Source organism: Chrysochloris asiatica, unplaced genomic scaffold (assembly GCF_000296735.1).
Source record: "Chrysochloris asiatica unplaced genomic scaffold, ChrAsi1.0 scaffold00434, whole genome shotgun sequence".
Classification (NCBI taxonomy): Eukaryota; Metazoa; Chordata; class Mammalia; order Afrosoricida; family Chrysochloridae; genus Chrysochloris; species Chrysochloris asiatica.
The window spans coordinates 1,043,558-1,057,429 of NW_006408952.1; the positions used below are offsets into that span (position 1 = coordinate 1,043,558).

Sequence of the window (13,872 nt, forward strand, 5' to 3'; positions counted from 1 at the left end):
TAGTCTTGGAAAGGGGTTTAATCTGAGGGGACCAGACCACTTGCCTTGATGTCTCCTGAGTGAGCAACTTGCTTGTTCTTGTAGTAATCAGTCAGTCTGCCTATATTGTTTTATATTTTTCCTGTAGGTCTTTCTTTCAAGAAGTATCTTCTGTTCATCTAGCCGCTCCAGGCTGATCTGCCGGTCCTGTCAAGAGGAAATTCCTCACCTCTGAAGATTCTGAATGCTGTTCAGGATTCTACCTATAGTCTTATGTAATGTAGAGAATCCACAGGAAGTCTCCTTCACTGGACACTTGTAGCCCCATTTTAGGTATTCCAGTCAGTTATAGGCAGAAGACGGACTTATAAGCTTTCTATGGTGATATTTCTGGCTATTCCTTTCTCTCCCCTTCCAGTGTCTATTTTATAATGTAATGCAAGGAAAACCTAGATTCAAAAGACAGCCAAGCATCTTAACGTTATTTCCCCCCTTTTCCCTCTTCCAACCATGTCTCAATCCCTGTATCCCCCTGTTGTTCCAAGGTTGTGCATACAGCATTATTTACCTCTGTCCCACTTAGCCCAACCTAATTGTTCTCCCATCTGCTTTGTTCTTCCATTACCCTCTGCCTTCTTTATATTCTCCCCCTCCCGAGTACCCAAACTATCCTGTGTCTATTTCCTGCCCTGTGCTCTACCTTCCCATCCTTCCCCTCACCCCACCTCCCACATCCAAACAACCAGCAAAGAATTCCCCCACCCCTTTTAGTATGGGTTATTTTTCTTAGTCTTTTACAGTAGTGGTCCTATGCAGTATTTTTCCTTTTGTGACTGACTGACTGACTAATTTCACTCAACATAATGTCCTCAAGGTTCATCCATGTTATGTGGTGGCTTACAGCTTCCTTGTTATTCTTCAATGTAGCATAATATTCCGTTGCACAGTACTAAATTTTATCAGAGATTTCATTTAGGTTAATCTCTAGGAATGAGAGAGTCCTAGTTAGGGGACACAAGAGTCCAGGAAACCTCCTCAGATCTCATAGTGAAACACTGGCTCAGGCTCTTTGGTGGGATGATTACCGCTTCATTTTCCGGGTACAGATGATTATAAGGATACTGCTTGGGCCCCACTGGCTGATAGCTGGGGTACTTCTTCCCCACCCAGAACATGAACAGCATGAAGGCCACAAAGCCGAAGAGATGCTTACACATGACATCCCCAGAAACAGGCATGGGGGATGTGTTCACACAATTCCGTATGTACATGTCTAGGTCCTAGTGGAGCAGTTCACCCCAGTTCAACCTCAGGTCCGTGTGGTTCCAGTTATACCACGGATCCCTCTCTTGCTGTGAGCGATTAGAGAGCTTCCGGTAGTCACTATACTCCATGTCATCATCCAGGTATGGCTTGTAGTCTTCTACACACATATTGTACTTCTAGGTGGTGGCAGCCCATTCTTCTGGGGTCTTGGGATAGGGCCTGGGAAGCATGTCCTTGGTAATGTAGAATGCTGTCCGTGTACCAAACAGTACCACGTTCTGGGCTGCCTTTTGCAGCCATCATACTTCCAGGACCCCCACCCTGGCCATCACCTTCTTCACCTTCTTCACGCTTCACTCCACACATGCACAAAGCCTCCAATATCTAATTTATTTTAAGGCTAAATGTTAATCCGTTGTGTGGGAGGACCACAACTTGTTCACTCGTTAATTTATTAATGAACATTTGAGTTGTTTCCATCTTTTGAGGATGTGTGTACAGTATTTGTTTGATTGCCTGTGTGATGATGAATCACAGGGGTGGATAAAGGGGAAGTGGGAAGGGAGAGGAACCGTCCATGTATGGGGAGTGGGAACTGAGAAGAATCAGGAGACAGACAAACCATGGGATGTGAAGAGGTGGGAGAGGCCTGGAGAACTCTCAGATGTAGGTTAAAAGGAGACAGGAGGAGTTAGGGGGGCAGTATGGGCTGGGTGAATGAGTTGTTGGGAGGGATAAGACCTAGTTTGGGAAGTTAAAGAGTGAGGGGCCAGGGCATCACCACTAGATGTGATAATGATGAAGTGGGTGGGGTCAGGAGACAGCCTAGTAATAATAAGTCATAAGGGTTCATGAAGCAAGAATGAAGGGCATCTCAACATCCCAAAGATGTCCCAGGTGTGGGAAGAAATGGAAGAGAAGATGGTAGTGGGTATGCTGGTGCGAAGGACAAGAAAGCCACTGAGGTGTCAAGAGTAAGGTAGGGCAGTAGCAGGCACAAGTGTAGAAGTAAGGAGGTTTAATGGTGAAGATGACTCCCAGTTTTGGGGAATGATAAAGCCTAGGAGTGTAGGTGATGCAGGTAAAATGAAAGGCTAGAAAAAATGGAGGGTTTGGAGGATAAAAGCCATGGGTGGTGAGTGGACCTCTGCAACAGCTCCACCCTGGGCCTGAAGCCTTTGGCCCTGAAAATGTGCCCATAACTGAGGAAGTCACCATGCATATCTCCTCCTGCCTTGTAGCCAATGAGCTGTATCTCTCTCCTAGTTGAGCTGCATCTCTTCCCTGCCTATCGGTGGATACTGGACTAACCAGCAGGAACCGTACGTGACTATGAGCCAGATAGTAGGAATCAGGTTCAGAGGGAACATTACTGAGGGATTAAGATTAAGGGCTTTTCTTTTGGAGCTGTGTGGTATGGTGGCCCAGGGCACAGCAGTACCGCACACTAAGTTTGGGATTGTTGCATATGAAAGATGAAGACTGCTGGCTCACAGTAAACAGAACAATTTGGACACGTGTATCTAGAATACCAGAATCAGAGCAATCTCTCTTTGATCTCCTATGGAGGTGTCATTGAGGCTACCAAACTGGGAAATGGCATGACCTATAATTATCGTTATCACTGCCTTTTCTTTATGGTGAGCTGACCACCCAGTCAAACTACATCCAAGGCAATTAGAAATGACCCTACCTCCCTAGAAGTTGTTCTCCAAACCCTCTCTTAACTTCCTGCAGTATTTGATGAGTTGGGCAGAGTGGCTGGAATCCCAGCCTGTAGAAAAGGAAGACTGAGAAGCACAGAGATCAAGGAACTGGGGAAAAAAAGGTACAGGACTGAGGTAGGGGCAGGAATTCCAGTCCAGCATTTATTGGAGTTCTGGTGTAACACTATAGCATAAGCACTGGACTGCTAACTGCAAGACTGGTGGTTCAGACGCACCAGTCACTCCTTGAAAACCCTATACAGAGTCGTGATGAGTCAGAACCAACTCAATGACACTTAACACAACAACACATTTGTCTATAGCACTTAATACAACAACACATTTATCCCTAGCAGGCTCTAGTCCAGATGAGACAGGAGGCAAATAAGAACAAAGGGTGAGTGCTGCTATGTGGTGGGACTCAAGGGGTTTGGGAGTATCTCCAGAACCATTGCCATAGGCCTTGGTGGAGTTGGCCTTAACTGGGCCTTTGGGTCCTTCTTTTGAGTGGTATGGGTTCTGCGGGACATGGTCTTCCTTCTGTAAACCTATGTGGCTCTATAATCTGTTGTTCATGCAGCAGGTGGATGGATGGGATGACTCTTTCATTTCATACTGGGAACGTTGGAGTCAGAGTCACCTTGTAAATATGAACTCTCGGGTTTCATCAGGGCCACTGAAGTCTTTCCTGTGGGCAGATGTCATGTGGGGGGTCTTGGTTGTCTTGTGCTAGATAGGGGGTCTGGTTTCTTGCTTAGGACTGCCCTTGTGATGGATCAAATGTCCTGTAGTACCCATCAGCATAGTTGGCCACCTCCCCTCTCTACCCTGCAAGCTTTAGAAGAGAGTACCCCATGTGTCTCTTGTTCAAGTTGAATCCCAGGACACAGAACTCAGTGAAAATATTACCATGTACATGCCAAGTACAATAATACCTTTATTTTGTAAACTTGCTTTAGTTTTGGAGGTGTATTAGGCTTATAAAAACAATGAATTAATTATGGCACTGTAGGATAAGCATTGGACTGCAAGGTCAGTGGTTCAAACTCACCAGCTGCTCCTCGGAAACCCTATACAGGGTTGCTATGAGTTGGAACAGACTCAATGGCATTTAACAACAACAACAATAACTTTGGAATTTACTGTGTACTATTTGAGCTATATAAGTTAAACTTACCATACCAAGACTTATATTTGAATATCCATAGTATTATGGCTATTCATGAAGAACAACTCCAAATGTTCTTCAACTAATAAATGGATAAAATGTATATTTCATTCAATTTAAGATTAACAGACATAAGAAGGAATTAATTTCTGACATTACCTTGAGAACTTTACACTGAGTGAAAAAAGTCAGACACAAATGACCACATACTATAGGATTCCACTTAATATGAACTATGCAAATTCCAGACTATGCAAATCCATAGTGACAGAAAGTAAATTTGTGGCTGCTAGGGGCTCAGAGAAGGCGTTGAGGGAAAATCTTGAGTGACTGCTAATGGTTGAAGGGCTTCTTTTTAGGGTGATGAAATGTTCTGGAACTGAATAGTGCTGATGTTGAAAGTTTGAATTTACTCAAGACCATGTTGTAGACATTAAAGGCTGAATTTTATGGTCTATATGTGAATTATTTCTTAAGAAGAAAAATAAGTGAAGCCAATCCTGGAATTCCATAAAAATGGTTTGCCTTTAAATGGGGGTTGGAGATCTTGTGAATGAGAGATTCCCTGGTACAAGTGTTAATGGTCTGGAAAGAGTCTCAGGTACTTTCAGAACACATCTGATGAGGTGGACCAAGTTAGTAGTCCTATCCCTGTCCTGGAATGCATTCCTCTCACCTGACCAGCTCTCCACTAGTCTTTCAGAGTGTGTATTTTCTTGGGTCTCAAAGAAATTCTCCTTAGTACTATGGAAGATGCTATTTGGCTAAGGCAGTCTGTAACAGGCAAGAAAAATAGCTTTGCAGGAACTTGTAAACAGCAGGGTTGTGAGAATACTGGAACTAACTTGTGCTGGTGGATAATGGCCCCTGCCTCAGTGACTTGAGTGCCACCTCAGATACTCTGACTCTTGTCTTTGCACTCCTGAAACTCCAGTGACCTGTGGCACTTCAGAGGTTAATATAGAATGTCAGGGGCTGCAGAACCCTCTGGTCCATTCCTCCAGTGCCTGTCATTGTTGACTAGTCAGAGTCAGATACTGGGATCATCCATCACCCAGTACAGGAATGTTTGCACACAGTGTCCTCCAGAATGAATGTGCGCAGAACTAGATAGGAGTCAGGTTGCTACATCTCCCTTTATGGAAGCCTCTGATTGTTCAAAGACATGTTGCTTTCTTACTACTTTGATTTCCCATTCAACTTCATATATTCTCTCAATTGACCTTAACAGCCCTGTAAATAAATAAACATGCGGGACTCTATTACATTTTATGGGGTCCTGGTGTGGCACTGTAGGATAAGCACTCAGCAATAAAGTCAGTTTAAACTGCAAGGTTGGTGGTTCAAACCCACCAGTCGCTCCTCAAAAACCCTATACAGGGTCACTGAGTTGGAACGGACTTGATGACACTTAACAACAATTCAAAAAAAAAATTTTTTTTAAAGTTTTTATTGTGAATTATGTCACAGTTTACATGTGAGAACACCAGTTTTACATTTATCCTATCATATTTCATTTCATTGCCATGATTACAATCCCTTCCAAGCATCATCAAACAACCAAAGGGTACATCCTACAAGCCTGTCCCTGGCCATCAGCACAAAGCCCCTCTCCCTCCCTGAGTCCAGAGTCCCCAGCTGTTCCATCTCTCCATGTCATCATCTCTGCCACCATCTCTGGTGTCACTGTTTCTCTGGATAGGGTCCTGCACTCTGCTCTTCTCCCTTGATGGTCCCAGGGACCTAGGACCCCTCTGCTCCTAGACTGCAAAGTTAATCACTCCCCTCCTTTGGCTACAAAACATCCACCCTTACATTTCCAACTCTCATAATCAGTCCTGATAGCAATTATTCACTATTGGACCACAAGAGTCTTATCCCCATATCTTTTCATTAGCCCTGTCCCAACAGATTGGAAACCATTCAGTGGAGAGTCTACCTTCCCCTGTCCCCTCTGGAAGTAGGCTCCCTCTTGAAAGCTTATAAGCCAGTCACTTCTTGCCTTTGTAGCTCCCCCCCACCCCACCATTTTGGGTAGCCAGTGTCTAAGTTGCTGATCCCTGTCAATCCTGTATTCTGAGGGGGTGGGATCAGTGCAGTTAAGATTTGTTTGCAACAACAATTCAATTTGATAAGGGATCTTTTATACAGGGTGTTTCTGAAAGGGGCTATATAATCATCCCTATGTTGATTTTCATCCCCACTTCACAGCTGAAGAGGCCTAAGACCTGAGGCTGGAGACTTTCAGTGCTGTGTCGAGGTCAGCCACCTGACGGGGTGAGGAGTTGGTTCTGGAAGTTGAAGTTGTAGGTCTTCTAGTTAGAAATAGAAGAGGGTTGCTACCAGGATTGTGAGTCTAAATGAGGTCCAAGAAAAACACCAAGGCATATTATAATCAAACCTTGCAAAACTAAAGCCAAGGAAAGAATCCCAAGAGCAGCTCAGACAAAATGGAAAGCTACCTACAAATGGAGATTTACCTACAAAAGAGATCTAATAAGACTAAGCTCTGCTTTCTCAGCAGAAATCACATAGGCAAGAAGACAATGGAATGACAAATATAAAACTTTGAAAGAAAAAATTGTCAACCATGAATCATATATTCATCAAAATTGTCCAGAAAATATGAGGGCAAAATTAGGTAAATTTTTGTTGTTGTTGTTGTTGTTGTCAGGTACCATCGAGTCGGAACCGACTCATAGTGACCCCATGCACAGCAGAACGAAACAATGTCTGATCCTGGGCCAACCTCACTTCTGCTGCCACACTTGAGTCCATCAATGATGCCACCTGACCAATCCATCTTGTTAGGGGTCTTCCTCTTTTTCTCTGACCTTACCAAATATGATATCCTTCTCCAGTGACTGGTCCCTCCTGACAATATGTCCCAAGTATGAGAGGTGAAGTTTGGCCATCTTGGCCTCCAAGACACTCTGGCTGCACTTCTTCCAAAACAGATCATTTTTAGATAAGCAGAAATCAATAGAATTCATAAAATCTAGATCAACCTTACAAAAAAATATTGCAAGGACTTCTTTAGACAGAAAACCAACAATAGCAGACAACAACCTGGGACTAATATACATGATACCACCACCCAGAACTCAACCCATCTGTAGAAAAATGCAAAGTAAAACAGATCTAAAAAATGGAAAATAGAGAACCAGAGATACAGTTGCAGAAACAACAAAAGAATACCCCAATAAAGTAAAAAGAGAGAATAATATAATTACTGAACTTTCAAATGAGGGGAAAATCAAGTAGATTTCAAGAGAAATTAAATAAATAAAAAGAAACCTAACTGTAACTCTAAAAACTAGACCAAGCCTTGCCCTAACCCTAACTAGTCCTAACCATAACCTTCCTTTACACTAAATGAAATCCTAGGCCTAGCCTAGACCTAGCCATGGTCTGAACCCTAACCCTCACTTCTTACTCATATCCACCCCCTAAAAAAGTAAATAAATGAGGTCTAAATTGATCTTCTTCTTTAATGTCTATTCTTCTCTCCTTTGTTAAGTAGACAAAGGAATTCCAAGGTATTGTAGCATCTGGGAGAGTGAGTTGACCCTAGTGGGAATATGGACAGATTGTCTATTGACCATGTTGGAACTAGGCAACCTAACCAAGACATGGAAACAGAATTATTAACGAACAGCCCTTTATCATCCCCTGCTGGGTGAGGAGGTTCTGATTTTTCCTGCTCAAGGTAATCCTCTCCTTGTATCTCAGGGTGGAGGGTGATTGTTTGGAGGGAAAGAAAGAAGGCATAATGTGGCTGGCAAGCCTCTAAGAACATGTTATCTTGCTGTTTTCTTTCTTCCTTTGGGAAACCCACTTGTTCAATTCTATTCTTGAGCTTCAGTCATTCTTTCAGTCCTATCCCTCAAAGACCCTGGCCATTTCCCAAAACCAATGAGATGGTAACCCAGGTTGGCCCAGGACTGCTCATCCAGGCCAGGATACCACTGTGACCCTACTGGCAACTCCACATTCCCTGTCTCAGACCATAGAAGCCTCCAGATGATGTTAGCATTAACCTCAATGGGTTCTTGGTAATAGAAGATAGAATTGATAAGGCAGAATGTTGTTAGGATGAGGTCAGGTCCATTTGGGACTAGGAATGGGTATGGGAAGTGAAGGAGAGGAGGTCGTGTTGTCTTAGGAGATAAGGGGAGATGTGATGATAAGTGTAATGAAGATGGTGCTGCTGCTTCTTCCAGACTATCATTTATTGAGGACTCACCCAGACTCCATGTCCATAACCCTGTATCATTACTGAGTCCATGGAACTGGGTCTGACCTAGAATAAGGTGATGTGTAGCTGGGTTGGCTTGTTGGGACCTGCATCACCTCAATGCCCCCAAATCCTTGTACGGATAGTATGCTGAGACCTTAGGCTTTGCTCTGAGGCCCCAATTTACATCAATGGCTTTAGGAAAGGCATTGTCAGAAATTCACAGGCTGAATTTGTACTTTCACCTAGGCTTCTCTAAGCTCCAGCTTGCCCTACGTGGGTCAGTCACCCTCAGTCCTAACTCTAGGCATTTACTGGACTTGTGATAACCTTAGCTGTCTGAAGCCCATCCTTTAGTGCTCAGAGGCTGATATTTCCATCTCTACATTCTGAAAACCCTCCTTTCTCCATTGCATTCACTCTTCACTGGATAGTGGGAGTGGGAAGAAGGGTCTGAAGAGCACAGGATTGCTGTGACTCAGTGAACTTGGCTGGCCTTCCCAGCAGGAAGAATCATTGCTTCCTCAACAAGGGCTTTTCCTTTTACCAATGGATCAGGGGTTAACCAGAAGAATTACTAATTTTCTGCCAGTGAGAATCTGTTCTTTTGGGGGTCCTTGGATCCCCAGATGTCAGTTGTGACCCCAGGACTGTCCTATTGTACACCTGCCCCCCCCCCCCCACGTGGTGACATGCAGAACTGTGAATGCCTTGATACTCAACCCTGCACAAAGGCCTGAGGGACAGAAAGGGAAGGACTTGGCCTAGGAAAAGGTCTTTGATGACTCCCTGGCCAGACACTGGCTGCAACTGTCTCTTCAGAGTTCCACTCGAGATCCAAAAGGAGAAGGAGGATGGCATCATGGACTCAGTCTACCATAGAAAGTGATCAGAAAGGACTGCCACAGGCTCTGGGTCAGTGAGGGGTTGGCTATATCCCTACTCAGGAGTCCGTGATCACCAGCAGAGAGGGTTCTGGGAACCATACAGGCCTTGTAGACCTCCCAGGATTTTCCCTCTGGATTAGCCTCAGTTCCGTCCCAAAGTAATCAAACCCTACCTTCCTCGCCCATCTCTACAACCCTGCTCTGGCTTACCCAGGGACAAAATCACTATTCTCCTATTTGTAGTGATATCAGAATAATTTCTAATATTCTTTCCAGGTTTTGATAGCTCATGAGTATTTTGCATTTTACCATTGATTTTGTGTTCAACTGCTGACTAAAGGACTCCTGGCAAAAGTAAAGACGGGTAGGTCTTCCCTCATATAGTCTGTGTTGAATGTGAGGAAATGAATGAATCATAACTCTACCTTTGGGTGGATAAATTATGGAAGTAAAGAGAACACAAGGAATCTTGAAAAAAAAAAAAAGCATCCACATGATTCTAGAAACACAGGGCCCTGACTCTACATGAGCTAGACAGCAAACCTTCCACAGTTCAGCCCAGTGTCACCAACACAACAGGCCTGTGCCCATCCTGTGTTAAAATGGCCTCCTTGGCATGTTGAAGTGCTTCCTACCATTTCACCCTGGAATGTAGTTCTCATGACTGCTGCTCAGAGTAGCCTATGACAGGGACCTTAGAATGATTTCTTGTCACACAGAGAGTTACAGTTTAGCAGATTCCAAGCAAAGGATTTGATCCTTGCTTTATTACCATTTGGCCCCAAGAAAGCCACAATTGGGCCTGCATAAGAAGAATAGAAAAGCCATGGGCCTTTCCCTTCCATACCTTCTCCCACCCTCCCATAGTCTCCTACTTAGTAAGCTACTTTTCCCCAGAATTGACAGGCTCATGCTATGATACACCTTTTTGGGTGAGTTCCATTCTCATGAAATACTTCATGATGACCTGTCAAAGTCAGTAGATGTATCCTGACTGGCTGCAGAATGTTCCAGAAAGGAGGCCAGGTATCACAGTGATAGAACCTTTCACTGTTGGTGGTCCTGCTGGTCATAATTCCTTTTTGCTACCCTATTTGCCCTGGTGTGACACTGTAGGATAAACACTGGACCACAAGATCAGTTTAAACTGTAAGGTTGCTGGTTCAAATCTGCTCCTCAGAAACCCTACACAGGGTCGTTATGAGTTGGAATCAACTCAACGGCATGTAACAATGACAACAACCCTATAAGCAAGCAAAAAGTCCTGGTGTGGCACTGTAAGGATTAGCACTGTACAAAAAACCACAAGGTCAGAAAGTCCAAACTCACCAGCAGCTCTTTCGAACCCCTATACAGGGTTGTTATGAGTCAGAACAGACTCGACAACAGTTAACAACTACAAAAATCCTGTAAGCAAAGGACTTCTGGTACTATAGTGGATTATGAGCTGGACTGCTAACCACAAAGTCAGCAGTTAGAATCTACCAGAAACTCTGTGGGAGAAAGATGAGGCTTTCTGCTCCTGCAAAGATTTACAGTCTTGGAAACTCTATACAGGGTCACTAGGAGTCGGAACTGACTTGACGGCACACAACCACAACCACTACCATTTTACAAGTAGAGGTGTAGTGAACAATTTCTAGTGTCCTCATATACTGACCTAGGATGGACTCCTCAGAGTAGGATTGCTGTGTGGAAGGATATGCCCATTTCAAGTTAGAATCACTAGTGTCAAAATCCTTTCTTAAACAGCTTCAGGAGGTATGTGTCCATTAAAACTCTGTGATGGTGTCATCATGCCAGCAACATGCCAGCCCAAGTGTTATTATTCTTTGTAATTTTTGCCAGACTTGTGTCAAGTGGAACCATGGAGTGACTTTGATATGCGGTTGTTCCTGAGAAGCTGAGCCATCTCTCTGTTGTTTCCATGCTATTTGGACTTACTCCCTGAGTGTTCTGCTCAGATCCATGTTTCTGTGGAGATCTTTCTCCCACCCTGGGATCACTGGCCTTTACCTTTAGCTGGATTTGGGGCCAGCATAACCTGAGGTTTTCAAAAGTCCCCTTAAATGTAAAGTAAGAAAAAATTGCCTCTCAGCAGTCAAAGGGACTGTCATAGAATGTGTCTGCTTTGTGCACTGTCTGCAACTGGGGAAGGAATGAGCTTGCACCAGATCCTTCTTCTCATGTCAGGTTTCATGTAGCACAGAAGGAACATCATACATCATACAGAACATCATACCGAATGTCAGAGGATTCCGGTGTTGGACCATATGACTTTGAACAGCCACTTGATATCACTAAGTCTCTAGTTTTTCATCTCTAGAATGGGGATGTTTTGTGTGGTCCCACTAGAATAATCTTAGTATAGGGAGATACCAAAATGACTTGAGGTTCCTAATACTTTTAATTGTTCCCACATCAAATTTACATTGAAAACTGAGAACGATTTTCTGTTGGAGATACTGATGTTCTACTTCCCTCCACAAGTCCCTGAGTGTATGAGAATCTCAGTCTGAACCAAGGCCCCAGACCCACCTAAGTCTTGAGGTGCTGCCTCTGGCTCTGTGTCCCTCCTCTGTCCCACCCTAGTGTCTACTCAGCAGCCCTAGACGTGGATGAGACCCGCATGATGCAGACCTTCAAGGCAGGCTCGCTGGAGAAACTTCCTATAGAGTGACCTCTCCTACATTTACATCTTCCTGTGTACACATGGAACCTCCACTACCATCTAGAAGGTCCTGGATTTGTTTTCTAAAGGTGAGCACCCTGTCTTCCACAGAACCCCGGAGACACAGCCGCCTTCCAGCTGTGAGTCTTGTGAATGCCACTTTACTTCTCTGAGGTTCACTGGGAAGTTAAGAGGATCAGTGTGGTAGAATGGTTGTTATGAACACTTGGAACAAACCATGGACACTGTGTACCCAAAGCTTTCTGTGCCTTGCCTCTCACTGACTGCATGTCCTTGAGCAAACCTATTTCTCATTTGGAAAAGGGATCTTTGGAAGTCAGCAGCAGATACTAGGGAAGGTACTGGTTATGTTCATTTATTCAACAAAGGTATGCAGCCCCTAGTGTTGCAGATACTGTTCTAGGTACTTAGTAACATTCAATACACAAAGCAGACCAGAGTCACTTCCTTCCTGGGCTTCCATTATGGTCTGGGACATTAGTCACTGAATGCAAGTAGTCTCCCCAGTGCATGAGATGCGCCAGTCTCATACTTCTCCTAGATATGAAGTAACTGCCCCCATTCTGATGAGGATGGTGGATAAAAGGACCAACTGAAAGAGCAAGTCAACTTTTGAGTTGACAGTGAAGTCTTCCTGTCTCTATAGATGAGTGGTGGTTATCTATAGGGGGCTCTGTGCCTGGATTGGGTCTGGATGATTCTGGGTCCCACACATTTAGATTCCCATTGGAAGAATGAGTCAGGAGCTCCCCTCTAGATGGAAACCCTTCAAAGTAAAGTGGAGATGCAGACAGAATGCACGGGGGAGCAGAGGGATGGCAAAGGGCTCAGAAGGCTTCTAAGAGAATTTGTCCCTCAAAGTCCTCCATAGATTTGCCTGTCAGTCCATGAGGGGGGCATAGATAAGAATGTGTTAGAGAAACTGGCTTCTCAATGTGAGGCCCCTGCCCTTTGGGAGAACAGTGGAAGTGGGAGATGAGTCCTTCATACAGAGAATCACTCTGGTGCACAAACTCCAGGTTTAGGGGCCTGCGGGCCTGGTTAGACAGGGACAGAGGGGGTGAACTCTGTGTGTCCATCATCTGTCATATACTACCATGCTCTCATGAAGGCAAGCCTTCCCTGTGTTAGTGGTGTTTACTTTGCTGTGGGGCGGGCGCTGTGAGCAGAAAGAGAAGTATGTCAGTGATAGGTTGGTCAAACAGTTGATCCAGAACTCCATGCAAATGAGGGTCTGTGCTATCCCCCTGCTTGATAACTAGACCTGTCACTGTCTGGACAGCTAAATGGGGTGGGGTGGCTGAAGCTGGCTTCTGGAAGGATGGACTGGCCAAGTCTGAAATCAAACCCCGAGTAAGTTTGCTGTGAGGAAGCATGCAGTTGGAAAGGCCAGTCCCCTAATTGTCTTCTTCCTTGGAACATGGCTGGATGAATACCTGGAGGACTTCACTTGCCTTAATCTTCTGGTAAAGTATGTTCTAGTGAACATGACTGGCTCCGACCTCGAGCACTGTGGCCAGAAGCTCCTTTCCAGCTGGAGATGAGGTGGTGTGAAGAGTCAGGGGCAGGCCAGTGATAAGGGTGCAGGGAGCAAAAAAGAGGGACAGCCCAAAGAAGTATGGGAACAAGTAGCACTGAGGGTGTTAGTGGGTGTGCAGGTGTGGCCAGTGAAGCGGTGTGAAGGACTAGGAAGCCACTGAGGTGTCAGGAGTAAGGTGGGAGATGGGGGCAGCAGAATGCACAGGTGTGGGAGTGAGGAAGTTAAGTGGTGAGTAATGAAGCCATGGGAGGGGCCAGGATAAAGCCCAGGAATGTAGGTGGTACAGGTAACATGAGGAGGTCCTGGGAGACAGAGCTCATGGATGAGGGGGAGACCTCTGCAGCAGCTCCAGTGCTGGTCTGAGACCCTCTTGCACTGAAAACTTGCCCATGGGTGG

At 44.8% G+C, this 13,872-nt stretch overlaps 1 pseudogene; it reads right to left on the minus strand.

Moving 5' to 3' along the window:
• Positions 1-1,014: 1,014 nt before the first annotated feature.
• On the minus strand, positions 1,015-1,574 carry LOC102822824 (annotated as a pseudogene).
• Between the last annotated feature and the right edge of the window lie 12,298 nt (positions 1,575-13,872).